Here is a 14,212-nt window from a genome sequence, read left to right as displayed (position 1 = left end):
CGGACCACTCCCACGCCCACAAAACGCCATTAATCAAAAACAAATAACTTGCCATAACTAAGCTCCGCAATAAGATACAAGACTGTTATTCGGTACACACGATCACATTAGGGAGGGGCATCTGCAGTTAAAACTTTTTTTTAAAAAGTGGGCGTGGTCCCGCCTCTAATAGGTTTAATGTGCATATCTCCTAAACCGCTAATGCTATAATAACAAAATTCACTAGAAGCAAATGTTTTTAGCACTTCTATTGACGGTGTGAAAATAGTTGAAATCAGGTGACAACTCCGCCCACTCCCCATATAACGGTACTGTTAAAAACTACTAAAAGCGCGATAAATCCAGCACTAAACACGCCTGAGACAATAAATTTTATCTCTGAGATGGTATAAATTGGCTTTATAGGAACCGCGTTCAAAATTAGACAGTGGGCGTGGCACAGCCCACTTTTAGGCGAAAACCCATATCTTGAGATCTGCTAAACCGATTTCAACCAAATTCGGTGTATAACGTTCTTTTAATGTTTCTATGTCATAGTGCGAAAATGGGCGAAATCGGACTACAACCACACTTACTTCCCATGTAACACCATTTTCAATTCCATCTGATTTTTTCACATTCCACTATGCAAATCAGGTAACAATGATTATATCGGGGTAAAACTTTGCGTGAATAATGCAATTAAAGTATGCCACCTTGCGGCCAAAAATTGTCTAAATCGAACCAAAACTGTTCAAACCCCTAAGTACTGAATATATGGACCCCAGTGTATATAGTCGACTTTTTACCGAAAATATTGGTCAACATAGAACAAGGCGGCTAGATCTACAAAGAAATCTCAAACGAGTATACCATTTGACTTTGCGAGAGTATAAAATGTTCGGTTACATCCGAACTTAGCCCTTCCTTACTTGTTATCGAATAAACTTCTCAGATTTTGGTAGGAAATTTAATGCTCTACAAAAATGGTCTCTTATACTTCTTCGCATTTGAATTATAATATGTACTGAGGCTCATAATTTTTTGATAATTATTTTTAATTTTTGCGTTTTATTCTTAAATTTTTGGATAATTCATGATTCAGGAAATTTTTAATTCAAGAAATATTGTCGAATACATAACTAGAAAAATAAATTGTAATCCATCATGTGAAATTTTATATTTTCCATAGCTGTATAACATCATCTTCATTCTACATTTTTAGTACTTTGTTTCACAGAATATTTGAGAACATTAAGATGATGAAAAAACACACACATAACCTCTTTCACTGTAGGTAATTTAAGTTCAAGAATTTTTGGCATCGGTTTGCCGATTAAAAAGATTTCCTTATTCATCCTAGATGATTAGTAGTTGATTCACAATTATTGTAATTACATTAAAACGTAGCTGTTAATTATTTAGTTATAGTTATAGACAAGAAGACACAACTCAAAAGCTCCGAAACTTCGCACGCGATGTGGAAATATAAGAGGTATAATAGGTATATCATAATATCACAGGTGGCGCTAATAAACAAGCAAAGGATAACAAAATTACTAATATTTAGAACTAAATCCCCAGAAAAAAAATATCGTCAGAGAATTGATTCGGAAAGAATATTTTCCCATGCAAAGGGTAGAATATAAATTGGAAACTGCTATTCTATTGGAAATAAACTTAAATTACCATTAACATTTCAATATTTAAGAATAAAACGTATAAGTTAAAAATAATTATCAAAAAACTATGAGTATCAGTACATATTATAATTCAATTGGGAATATCTTGAATATGGTTCAAGTAATCAAAAAAGTATCCGAGACCATTTTTGTAGAGCATTAAATTTCCTACAAAAATCTGAGAAGTTTATTCGATAATAATAATTACTACGTAGGTCATAAAATTCATAAAAAAAATTGTTTTTGTCTAAATTCTTCAATCTTTGACCTTAAATATCTTTTAATTGGTTAGGTTTATGAAAAAAGTGTACGACATCAATTTTGTAGAGCGTTTAATTTTCTATAAATTATGACGATGGTACGGGTTCAATAAGCTATTAGAGATAAGATGTGATCATTTTAATATCGAACTAAATTGAAAATAGAAAACTTTGATGAGCATCATGTTCCCATTAAAATTAAAAGCTCATACTAGTTGAGTACTCTCTAAAGGTGCCTAGCAACTAGTTTCTGTGTGTCAGATCAAAAAAAAAAAAAGTTTTTTTTGACTCACCCTAATATATATATAAATATATATCTAATGTAAAAGAAGAGACAAAATTGTGTAAATGAAAAAAATAAAAATTAATGCAAATTTAATATTTGCTCCACTTTTTCTGGGGCATAATGTAGTTCTCTAGCAGCCAATAAGCATCGAAATCGCGCTTTTAATACTCCAAATACACGTTCGATAATGGATCTGGCTTTAGTAAATTTTGTGTGGTAGTAAATTTCAGCAGAGTTTTCAGGAGCATTTCCATACGGAGTTAAAAGCCAAGGCTCAAGCGGATATCCATAGTCGCCTACAGGAAAATAATTGAGTAAGCAAAACAATGGATTCATATCATAGCTAACGTGTAAAATTAAATTAACAAATGTATTTATATCCTCACCAAGAATGAGAATTCTTAGTTCATTGGTTGTGCTATTCAACACATATTTGAATAATTCCTTGCTTAAGCAGAAGTTTTGCACGATACTATTTTTGATTAAAAACACTTACAAGTTTAAAAACTCGCATTACATTCTATCTTTCAAAGTTAAATAAATACTTCAGGCTACAATAAACTGTCTACAAATCGCAACAATCGAACAACTAGAGCTTTAAACTGACAGGTTTACACAAGAAATTCAACAAGCTGCTTGGGACAATACTCCGGAGATGAAACGGCAAATTATAGGTTCAAATTACCCTAACAAAATAAAATATGTTAACCCGGAAATTAATGTTACGACGGAACGTACCTTAATAGAGCAACAGCCGAAATACAACGAAAAATTACTTATACTAAGAATGAGTCAATACACAAATCCTTATATCAACTATCAGCTGACAAACAGATGATTACTCGCTCTGGAAAAGTACCAAATATCTTAAACGTCAAAAATGCCACGTTACGCCATTAAAAATTAACAGTAATACATGAGCTAAGTGACTGTGATGCAAATGCATTCGCAATACACCCAGCTGAAACGTTTCGTCCAAATGAGAGTAGTTCCTCAGTAATGTTCAATCAAATTATGCAAAAATCCCAGCAATCTCTATTTGTGAGCTCAAAATTAAAAAGCTTAAAGCTAAGAAAGCAGCCGCATTAATTACAGCTGAAGTATTAAAGCAGTTAACACACAAAAGTTTATTAAAGCTCAACTATCTCTTCAATTCATTAATCCGTCTGACGCATTTTCCAAGTCTCTAAAAAGTTGGAGCAGTGGTCATGGTTCCTAAATCTGTACAGGATCCACACATAGTATCTTCATATTCATATAGACCAATTTGACTACTTCCATAAATCTGAAAACTTTTTTAAAATGTAATCCTCCAAATATTAAAATCTACCATCGTTTAAAAGCAGTTAATCCCATCGATCAGTTCGGTTTCAAAAACAAGCATTCCACAATGGAACAAACTCATACAATAAAATCTAAAATAGAAAAAAACTGAAAGAGAAAAAAATGTGCTCAGCGGTATTCCTTGACGTTGCGCAGGCATTTGATAATGTGTGGCACGAAGGCCTTATGCATAAATTAAAATTATGTTTTTCGGTTGAGTATTGTGTTCTGCTAGAATCGTATATCACCTCGAGACTTTTCCGTGTAAAACAAGGGAATAAATACTTCAAACTAAAAGTGATTGAAACAGGTGTACCGCAGGGAAGTATTTTAGGACCCCTTCGGTATATTTTGTATACTAGAGATTTACCATTAGCACCAAACAGTATGACTGCCACTTTTGCTGTTGACACTGAAATACTATGTGTCGAAACCACAGCAGATAAAGCAGCGATGCAATGGAGAATAAAACTAAACGGTGGCAAGTCGGTTCATGTGAATTTCATGAACAAAAGAATTACTTATCACCCTACAAGTATTTTTTATGTCTGCATACCATATGCCAATACAGCCAAATATCTTGGCATTGCGGTCGATGCTAAATTTCGATAGAAAGAGCAAACTAAGATGGAAGGATTGAACTTAACCTGATTTTGTCAAAAATGGAATGGCTAATTGGACGAAGGTCAAACCTGTCCATACAAAAAAGTTACTTTTATACAAACAAATCATCTCTAGTAGCTTATGTCGAAAAAATCCACATAATTTAGTTGATATTTACAATACCAATAAATTCAAGGAATTACGAATTTCTTTGTTATCTCTGTAAAACTGCTCGTTAGTTTATAAAACTAGTTGTAGTGCTATCAAACAGTGTTATTCTTGTAAAAATGTTTGAAATAAAACAAAACAAAAACAATATAAAACAATTCAAACTTTTTCACTAAGGCTCATCACATTAGAATTGTTTTCCGCTCAATCGGCCAGTAATGCCAATTATATTGGAAATGTGATAACGCAAAAACTGTGCGACACTTTTTAGAAAGAGAATGTGTTACAGAGAACCGATTGCCCTTCGCAACGCAATTCATTTTCGCAACAAATTTCTATTCGAATCGCCTTACAGAGTAACCCCCCTGGATTAAAGCAAAGGTTTAGTGCTCGATAATAACAGATAACTTTTTTATTCATGCCTCTCAAACAATTAAAGTAATTTTTATTCATCTTATGAAACAACGTGGCTAGAAAGAACTAGCAAAACGTTTTCCGTTGGATGCAAACCGCTGGCTGGATTTAGTTATTCATATAGTTGCTATAAGAAATGCACCTATCAAGATTATTATAGCTTCGGTGCAAGCAAAGTTCAAATTTTGTCTTATTAATAGTTGCGATTTCGAGTTTTTATGGTACAAGTATATTCCATCTTTTTCATATTTTACTTAGTGTTCTTATGGGGAAAGCTTCCGGCGATGAACTTGATTGGGCTTCACCAGAGTACTTGATTAAGCTTCATTAATATGACTTGCTCCATGTTCGTTTTTGAATAAATTACTAATTCCTTATTTTTAATATTTAAAATTTTTGAAAAAAATATAAATAACACACACTTTACTAATCTGCTATCAGATTTAGAGAAAACATGATCAAGTGAACAATGACAGTTGTACCCCTGCAAAATATTACTTTTGGTATATAAGTCCGATTTAAAATTTTTAGATGGTTGCAGAGGTATGTATGAAATTACGTCTTAAAGTACATACTTATATAAGTTGGCGTTCATTGCCCAATTTTTTAAATGTTGTCCTAGTTGATATATTTTAATATTTCTGATGTCGTTCGTTACATATTTCAAATTTTACGTAAAAATGTGTACATATATGTTAACACTTCTACGACGTTTAGCTTACTTTTTCAGAGCGGAACTCTAGATATAGCTAATGCTGGTTTTAATTTTACGTGTTTATATAATGCTGTGAACAATTTTTAGTTCTAGTACAATTTTATATATATTTAGTACCAGTCCACTTTCTTACTAGGGAAGTATGCCCACTTAATATCAATAAGATATCTCAGAGACTGAATAATTCTTTCCGTATATTTTCTACGTAAACAGTGAACTGAAACGTGTGCAGACTGGGCGGAGAAATGAGTAAAAAATCAAAGTACTTTTTATTAATTTATGTTTGAGTACATATTTATGTATGGGTGAAAGTTTAAGACAAATTTTCAAATATGATGTTAAGGTTAAGCAAAAGTTTAAACAATCACATTGTTCAAAATTGACGATGATGACGCTGAAATACAAAAAATAATTTCATCAGGTAAATAGGTGATCTTATCCGTGGTTTCAGTGAATAACGTAACAAAGTTCACTACCCTCCCTGCCCTTGGTAAGAAGTTATAAGATTCACTAAACACCCCCCTCCCCTAACGCCTTACATAATTTATTAATGCCCCTTATGCTATCTTAGAATATAATCTCAACGCTCAAATATACTTTTGAATATCTGACACAACTGCAGTCTGCCGGAATTCCATGTAAAACGTTCTAAAATCAACAATAATATAAAAAATAAATAAATACATTGTTAAAACATTATCTAGTTGATCAAATTGTGAATCTAAACCATCCTCGACGGAAAATTTAAAATTTCTGAAAAAAATATAAATAACACACACTTTACTAATCTGCTGTCAGAATTAGAGAAAACATGATCAAGTGAACAAAGATAACTGTATCCCTGTAAAATGTTACTTATGGTACCATAGTCTAAGTCCGATTTAAAATTTTTAGATGGTTGCAGAGATATGTATGATATTACGACTAAAAGTACATATTTATATGGTTTGGGGTTCATTGCTTAATTTTTTAAATGTTGTACTAGTTGATATATTTTAATATTTCTGATGTCGTTCGTTACATATTTCAAATTTTACGTAAAAATTTGTACATATATGTTAACACTTCTACGACGTTTAGCTTACTTTTTCAGAGCGGAACTCTAGATATAGCTAATGCTGGTTTTAATTTTACGTGTTTATATAATGCTATGAACAATTTTTAGTTCTAGTACAATTTTATATACATTTAGTACCAGTCCACTTTTTTATTAGGGAAGTATGCCCACTTAATATCAATAAGAATCTCAGATATTGCGAAATTCTTTCCGTATATATTCCAAGTAAACTGTGTAAACATTGAACTGAAACGTGGGCAGAATGGGAGGAGAAATGAATAAAAAGGAACCAAAAAAAAAAAAACGTCAACTTCGGCTGTATCAAAGCTGTTATAAATATGTCCTTTTAACAGTTGCATTTCTTATAGAAACTATTTGCGTAACTAAATATTAAAACGTAACCGACCAACCAACCGTTGGATCGTTTCAATGGAAAACGTTTTGCTAGTATTATACTCTCGCAACAGGTGTTGGCAACATTTTATATTAAAGGAAGTATTGATCCGATTCAACCCATTTTTGACACAAAAACATATAATACTTTTATCGAGAGTTTCATTTACTTATTTTTATACTCTCGCAACCTGTTGCTACAGAGTATAATAGTTTTGTTCACCTAACGGTTGTTTGTATCACCTAAAATTAATCGAGTTAGATATAGGGTTATATATATATAAATGATCAGGATGAAGAGACGAGTTGAAATCCGGGTGACTGTCTGTCCGTCCGTCCGTCTGTCCGTCCGTCCGTGCAAGCTCTAACTTGAGTAAAAATTGAGATATCTTTATGAAACTTGGTAGACATGTTTCATGGTACCGTGAGACGGTTGGTATTGCAGATGGGCGTAATCGGACCACTGCCACGCCCACAAAACGCCATTAATCAAAAACATATAACTTGCCATAACTAAGCTCCGCAATAAGATACAAGACTGTTATTTGGTACACAGGATAACATTAGGGAGGGGCATCTGCAGTTAAAATTTTTTTTTAAAAAGTGGGCGTGGTCCCGCCTCTAATAGGTTTAAGGTGCATATCTCCTAAACCGCTAATGCTATAATAACAAATTTCACTGGAAGCAAATGTTTTTAGCACTTCTATTGACGGTGTGAAAATAGTTGAAATCGGGTGGCAACTCCGCCCAGCGGTATTGTTAAAAACTACTAAAAGCGCGATAAATCAAGCACTAAACACGCCAGAGACATTAAATTTTATCTCTGAGATGGTATGAGTTGGCTTTATAGGAACCGCGTTCAAAATTAGACAGTGGGAGTGACACCGCCCACTTTTTGGTGAAAACCCATATCTTGGGATCTTTTTAACCGATTTCAACCAAATTTGGTACATAACATTCTTTTTATATTTTATATTTCTATGTTATGGTGCGAAAATGGGCGAAATCAGATTACAACCACGCCTATTTTCCATATGACACCATTGATTCTTTCACTTTCCACTATGCAAATCAAGCAACAATGATTATATAGGCGTAAAACTTTGCGTGAATAATACGTTTAAAGTATGCCACCTTGTGACCAAAAATTCTCTAAATCGAACCAAAACTGTTCAAGACCCTAAGTACTAAATATGTGGACCCCAGTGCCTATAGTTGACCTTCTACCGAAAATATCAGTCAATCCACAAAGAAATCTCAAACGAGTAGACCATTTGACTTTGCGAGAGTATAAAATGTTCGGTTACATCCGAACTTAGCCCTTCCTTACTTGTTTTATATGAATTTCAATTATTTACGTATCTTACTCATTGACCGATGTTTTCGGTAAAAAGTCGGCACTGAGGTTCATTTATGCAGAGCCTAGGAACCCAGTTTTGGTTCGATTTCGACAATTTTTGGTCACAAGATGGCATACTTTAAACGCATTACTCACGCAACCCTGATGCAATCATTGTTGCTTGATTTACATAGTGGAAAGTGAAAGGATCAGATAGAATTTAAAATGGTGTTATATGGGAAATAGGCGTGGTTGTAATTCGATTTTGCCCATTTTCGGACTATAACATAGAGACGTGAAAAGAATGTTATGTTATGAATTTATATGGTGTTTCACCTCATTTCCACTGTCTAATTTTGAATGCGTTTCCTATTAAGTCATCTCATATCATCCCAGAGATAAAATTAATGTCTCTGGCCTGTTTAGTGATTGATTTATCGCGCTTTTAGTAGTTTTTGACAGTACCGTTAAATGGGGAGGGACGGGGTTGTCACCCGATTTCACACTGTCGATTGAGGTACTAAAAAGATTTGTTCTCGGTGAGTTTTGTTATTATAGCTTTAGCGGCTTACGAGATATACATATTAAACCTATTTGAGGGTGGGACCAGATAAACTTTAAAAAAAAATTTTAAACTGTGTATGCCCCTCTCGTATGCCTGATCTGTGTACCAAAAAACAGTATTGTATTTTATTGTGGAGCTTAGTTATGGCAATTAATTTGTTTTTGAATAATGGCGTTTAGTGGACGTGGCAGTTGTCCGAATACGCCCATCTGCACTACCAACCGTTTCACGGTACCAAGAAATATGTGTACCAAGTTTCATAAAGCTATCTTTTTTACCCAAGTTACAGCTTGCACAGACGGACGGACAGACAGTCCCCCGGATTTCAACTCGTCTCTTCATCCTGATCATTTATATATAGGTACATAACCCTATATCTAACTCGATTAGTTTTAGGTGATACAAACAACCGTTAGGGGAACATAACTACTATCTCTGTACCAGATGTGCTTTAACACTGTTTCTTCATATGGCAGTATATATTTTCTGCTAGTAGAAATTTCACTAGCAGCTCTCTCAGCATTTAACACTTTCAACTTGTGCTCTCTTCAGTTAGTTTCTGCTATTAAAAAGCCACAAACTAATAAAATGCTCCCAGGGTTTCATTTAGTTATTGATTTATCACAATTTTAGTAGTTTTTAACAAAACCGTTATATACGGAGTGGGTGGGGTTATCAACTGATTTCATCTATGGTATTTTCACACTGTCATAATAGGGGTTGAAAAAATTTATCCTGTGTAAATTTGGGTGATATATACATTCAACTTATTAGAGGCGGGGCTTCGCTCATTTTTAAATATTTGAATTTGAGTTTTGTATTTTAATTTGCGGTTTTGTTATGGCAATTTATAAGTTTTCGATAAATGTCGTTTTGGTAGTTTTATTTTCGGCGCACTATCGATAGTTTAATTTGACTATCGATATTTTATACCTTAACTAGACTTACCAACAATTTTCATAAAATTGAAAAATTTCACTTAATTAAGTTATGTAATGATATATTCTGGTAATACCAAATATGAAGTATAATTTTTGACGTGGTGGCCTTAAAATTACCTTTTCATTCTTGGTTTGGTTGCGTGGACGGGTTTCAAATTATTTTTAAACTTTAATTAGCTGTTGAATGTGTTAGAAGGAATGTTGCGGTAATATTTACAAGTAAGTATGCATATACTGTATGAATGAAGTGAAATAAAGAAGCTGTGTTAACTAAAAATATGCATCTATTAACACACTTCACGTATAAGCAGAGAACGTATATTATAATATATAATATAATATATAATATAATATTTAATATACGTTCTCTGGTATAAGATGACAACGAAAATAACAATAGAACAAGAAAAAACGTTAACTTCGGTTGCGCCGAAGCTATAATACCCTTTACAAAAACAAAGGCCCCTTACAAGAACTTGATTCCGAACGTTCAATTTGTATGGCAGCATATGATATAGTGATCTGATCTGACCAATTTCTGTGGAGAATAATTTGTTTCCTTAAGCAATAACTCGTGCCTAATTTCGTGAAGATACCTCGTCAAATAAAAAAATGTTCCATGCAAGCACTTTACTCCGATCGTTCAGTTAATATGGCAGCTATATTCTATAGTCATCCGATCCATACAATTTCTTCGGAGATTAGATTAATGCTTTAAATAATAATACATGCCAAATTTCGTGAAGATACCTTGTCAAATGAAAGAGTTTTCCATACTAGCACTTCATTCCGATTGTTCAGTTTGTATGGCAGCTATATGCTATAGTCATCCGATCTGAATAATTTCTTCGGAGATTACATTGTTGCCTTAGCTAATAATCCGTGCCCAATTTCGTGAAGATACCTCGTCAAATGAAAGAGTTTCCCATACAAACACTTGATTCCGATTGTTCAGTTTGTATGGCAGCTATATGCTATAGTGGTCCGATATCGGCCGTTCCGACACATGAGCTGCTTCTTGGGGAGAAAAAGAAGTGTTCAAAATTTCAGATCGATATCTCAAAAACTGAGGGACTAGTTCGCGTATATACAGACGGACAGACGGACGGACGGACAGACAGACGGACATGGCTAAATCAACTCAGCTCGTCATGGTGATCATTTATATATATACTTTATATGGTCTCCGACGTTTCCTTATGGGTGTTACAAACTTCGTGGCAAAATTAATATACTCTGTTCAAGGTATAATAATAGATTTTTATCTGTTTCAATATCAAGTTAAAGAGATGAAGTACAGATGGCGCTATTCTATAACGCCAACTCTTACCGCGGAAGTGATGAATTTTAAAATTTAAAATTTTACGTAATACAAAGTTCACTACCCTCCCTTCCCTTGGTAAGAAGTTATAAGATTCACTAAACACCCCCCTCCCCTAACGCCTTACATAATTTATTAATGCCCCTTATGCTATCTTAGAATATAATCTCAGCGCCATCTACCATTCGCAACTGCAACTCAAATAAACTTTTGAATATCTGACACAACTGCAGTCTGCCGGAATTCCATGTAAAACGTTCTAAAATCAACAATAATTTAAAAAATAAATAAATAATACATTGTTAAAACATTATATAGTTGATCAAGTTGTGAATCTAAACCATCCTCGACGGAAAATTTAAAATTTCTGAAAAAAATATAAATAACACAAGTGAACAAAGATAACTGTATCCCTGTAAAATGTTACTTATGGTACCATAGTCTAAGTCCGATTTAAAATTTTTAGATGGTTGCAGAGATATGTATGATATTACGACTAAAAGTACATATTTATATGGTTTGGGGTTCATTGCTTAATTTTTTAAATGTTGTACTGGTTGATATATTTTAATATTTCTGATGTCGTTCGTTGCATATTTCAAATTTTACGTAAAAATTTGTACATATATGTTAACACTTGTACGACGTTTAGCTTACTTTTTCAGAGCGGAACTCTAGATATAGCTAATGCTGGTTTTAATTTTACGTGTTTATATAATGCTGCGAACAATTTTTAGTTCTAGTACAATTTTATATATATTTAGTACCAGTCCACTTTTTTATTAGGGAAGTATGCCCACTTAATATCAATAAGATATCTCAGATATTGCGAAATTCTTTCCGTATATATTCCAAGTAAACTGTGTAAACATTAAACTGAAACGTGGGCAGAATGGGAGGAGAAATGAATAAAAAGGAACCAAAAAAAAAAACGTCAACTTCGGCTGTATCAAAGCTGTTATAAATATGTCCTTTTAACAGTTGCATTTCTTATAGAAACTATTTGCGTAACTAAATATGAAAACGTAACCGACCAACAAACCGTTGGATCGTTCCAATGGAAAACATTTTGCTAGTATTATACTCTCGCAACTTGCAAGGATCAAATCCCGGGAAATTACTACAGGTGTTGGCAACATTTTATATTAAAGGAAGTATTGATCCGATTCAACCCATTATTGACACAAAAACATATAATATTTTTATCGAGAGTTTCATTTACTTATTTTTTTATATGAATTTCAATTATTTATGTATCTTACTCATTGACCGATGTTTTCGGTAAAAAGTCGGCACTGAGGTTCATATATGCAGAGCCTAGGAACCCAGTTTTGGTTCGATTTCGACAATTTTTGGTCACAAGATGGCATACTTTAAACGCATTACTCACGCAACCCTGATGCAATCATTGTTGCTTAATTTACATAGTGGAAAGTGAAAGGATCAGATGGAATTTAAAATGGTGTTATATGGGAAATAGGCGTGGTTGTAATTCGATTTCGCCCATTTTCGGACTATAACATAGAGACGTGAAAAGAATGTTATGTTATGAATTTATATGGTGTTTCACCTAATTTCCACTGTCTAATTTTGAATGCGTTTCCTATCTTTCGCTCATTTTTAAATATTTGAATTTGAGTTTTGTATTTTAATTTGCGGTTTTGTTATGGCAATTTATAAGTTTTCAATAAATGTCGTTTTGGTAGTTTTATTTTCGGCGCACTATCGATAGTTTAGTTTGACTATCGATATTTTATACCTTAACTAGACTTACCAACAATTTTCATAAAATTGAAAAATTTCACTGAATTAAGTTATGTAATGATATATTCTGGTAATACCAAATATGAAGTATAATTTTTGACGTGGTGGCCTTAAAATTACCTTTTCATTCTTGGTTTGGTTGCGTGGACGGGTTTCAAATTATTTTTATACTTTAATTAGCTGTTGAATGTGTTAGAAGGAATGTTGCGGAAATATTTACAAGTAAGTATGCATATACTGTATGAATGAAGTGAAATAAAGAAGCTGTGTTAACTAAAAATATGCATCTATTAACACACTTCACGTATAAGCAGAGAACGTATATTATAATATATAATATAATATTTAATATACGTTCTCTGGTATAAGATGACAACGAAAATAACAATAGAACAAGAAAAAACGTTAACTTCGGTTGCGCCGAAGCTATAATACCCTTCACAAAAACAAAGGCCCCTTACAAGAACTTGATTCCGAACGTTCAATTTGTATGGGAGCATATGATATAGTGATCTGATCTGACCAAGTTCTGTGGAGAATAATTTGTTTCCTTAAGCAATAACTCGTGCCTAATTTCGTGAAGATACCTCGTCAAATAAAAAAATGTTCCATGCAAGCACTTTACTCCGATCGTTCAGTTAATATGGCAGCTATATTCTATAGTCATCCGATCCATACAATTTCTTCGGAGATTACATTGTTGCCTTAACTAATAATCCGTGCCAAATTTCGTGAAGATACCTCGTCAAATGAAAGAGTTTCCCATACAAACACTTGATTCCGATTGTTCAGTTTGTATGGCAGCTATATGCTATAGTGGTCCGATATCGGCCGTTCCGACACATGAGCAGCTTCCTGGGGAGAAAAAGAAGTGTTCAAAATTTCAGATCGATATCTCAAAAACTGAGGGACTAGTTCACGTATATACAGACGGACAGACGGACAGACAGACGGACATGGCTAAATCAACTCAGCTCGTCACGGTGATCATTTATATATATACTTTATATGGTCTCCGACGTTTCCTTATGGGTGTTACAAACTTCGTGGCAAAATTAATATACCCTGTTCAAGGTATAATAATAGATTTTTATCTGTTTCAATATCAAGTTAAAGAGATGAAGTACAGATGGCGCTATTCTATAACGCCAACTCTTACCGCGGAAGTGATGAATTTTAAAATTTAAAATTTTACGTAATACAAAGTTCACTACCCTCCCTGCCCTTGGTAAGAAGTTATAAGATTCACTAAACACCCTCCTCCCCTAACGCCTTACATAATTTATTAATGCCCCTTATGCTATCTTAGAATATAATCTCAGCGCCATCTACCATTCGCAACTGCAACTCAAATATACTTTTAAATATCTGACACAACTGCAGTCTGCCGGAATTCCATGTA

At 33.5% G+C, this 14,212-nt stretch overlaps 1 protein-coding gene across 10 annotated transcripts in view; it reads right to left on the bottom strand.

Moving 5' to 3' along the window:
• Bili (FERM domain-containing protein 8 Bili) overlaps positions 1 to 14,212 on the bottom strand; it is a 530,804-nt gene that overhangs the window by 457,040 nt on the left and 59,552 nt on the right. The gene's annotated exons all lie outside the window — the stretch shown is intronic.

This window comes from Bactrocera oleae, chromosome 2 (assembly GCF_042242935.1).
Source record: "Bactrocera oleae isolate idBacOlea1 chromosome 2, idBacOlea1, whole genome shotgun sequence".
NCBI lineage: Eukaryota > Metazoa > Arthropoda > Insecta > Diptera > Tephritidae > Bactrocera > Bactrocera oleae.
The sequence above is the reverse complement of the archived record's forward strand: the minus strand, read 5'-3'. Positions and strand labels throughout refer to the sequence as shown.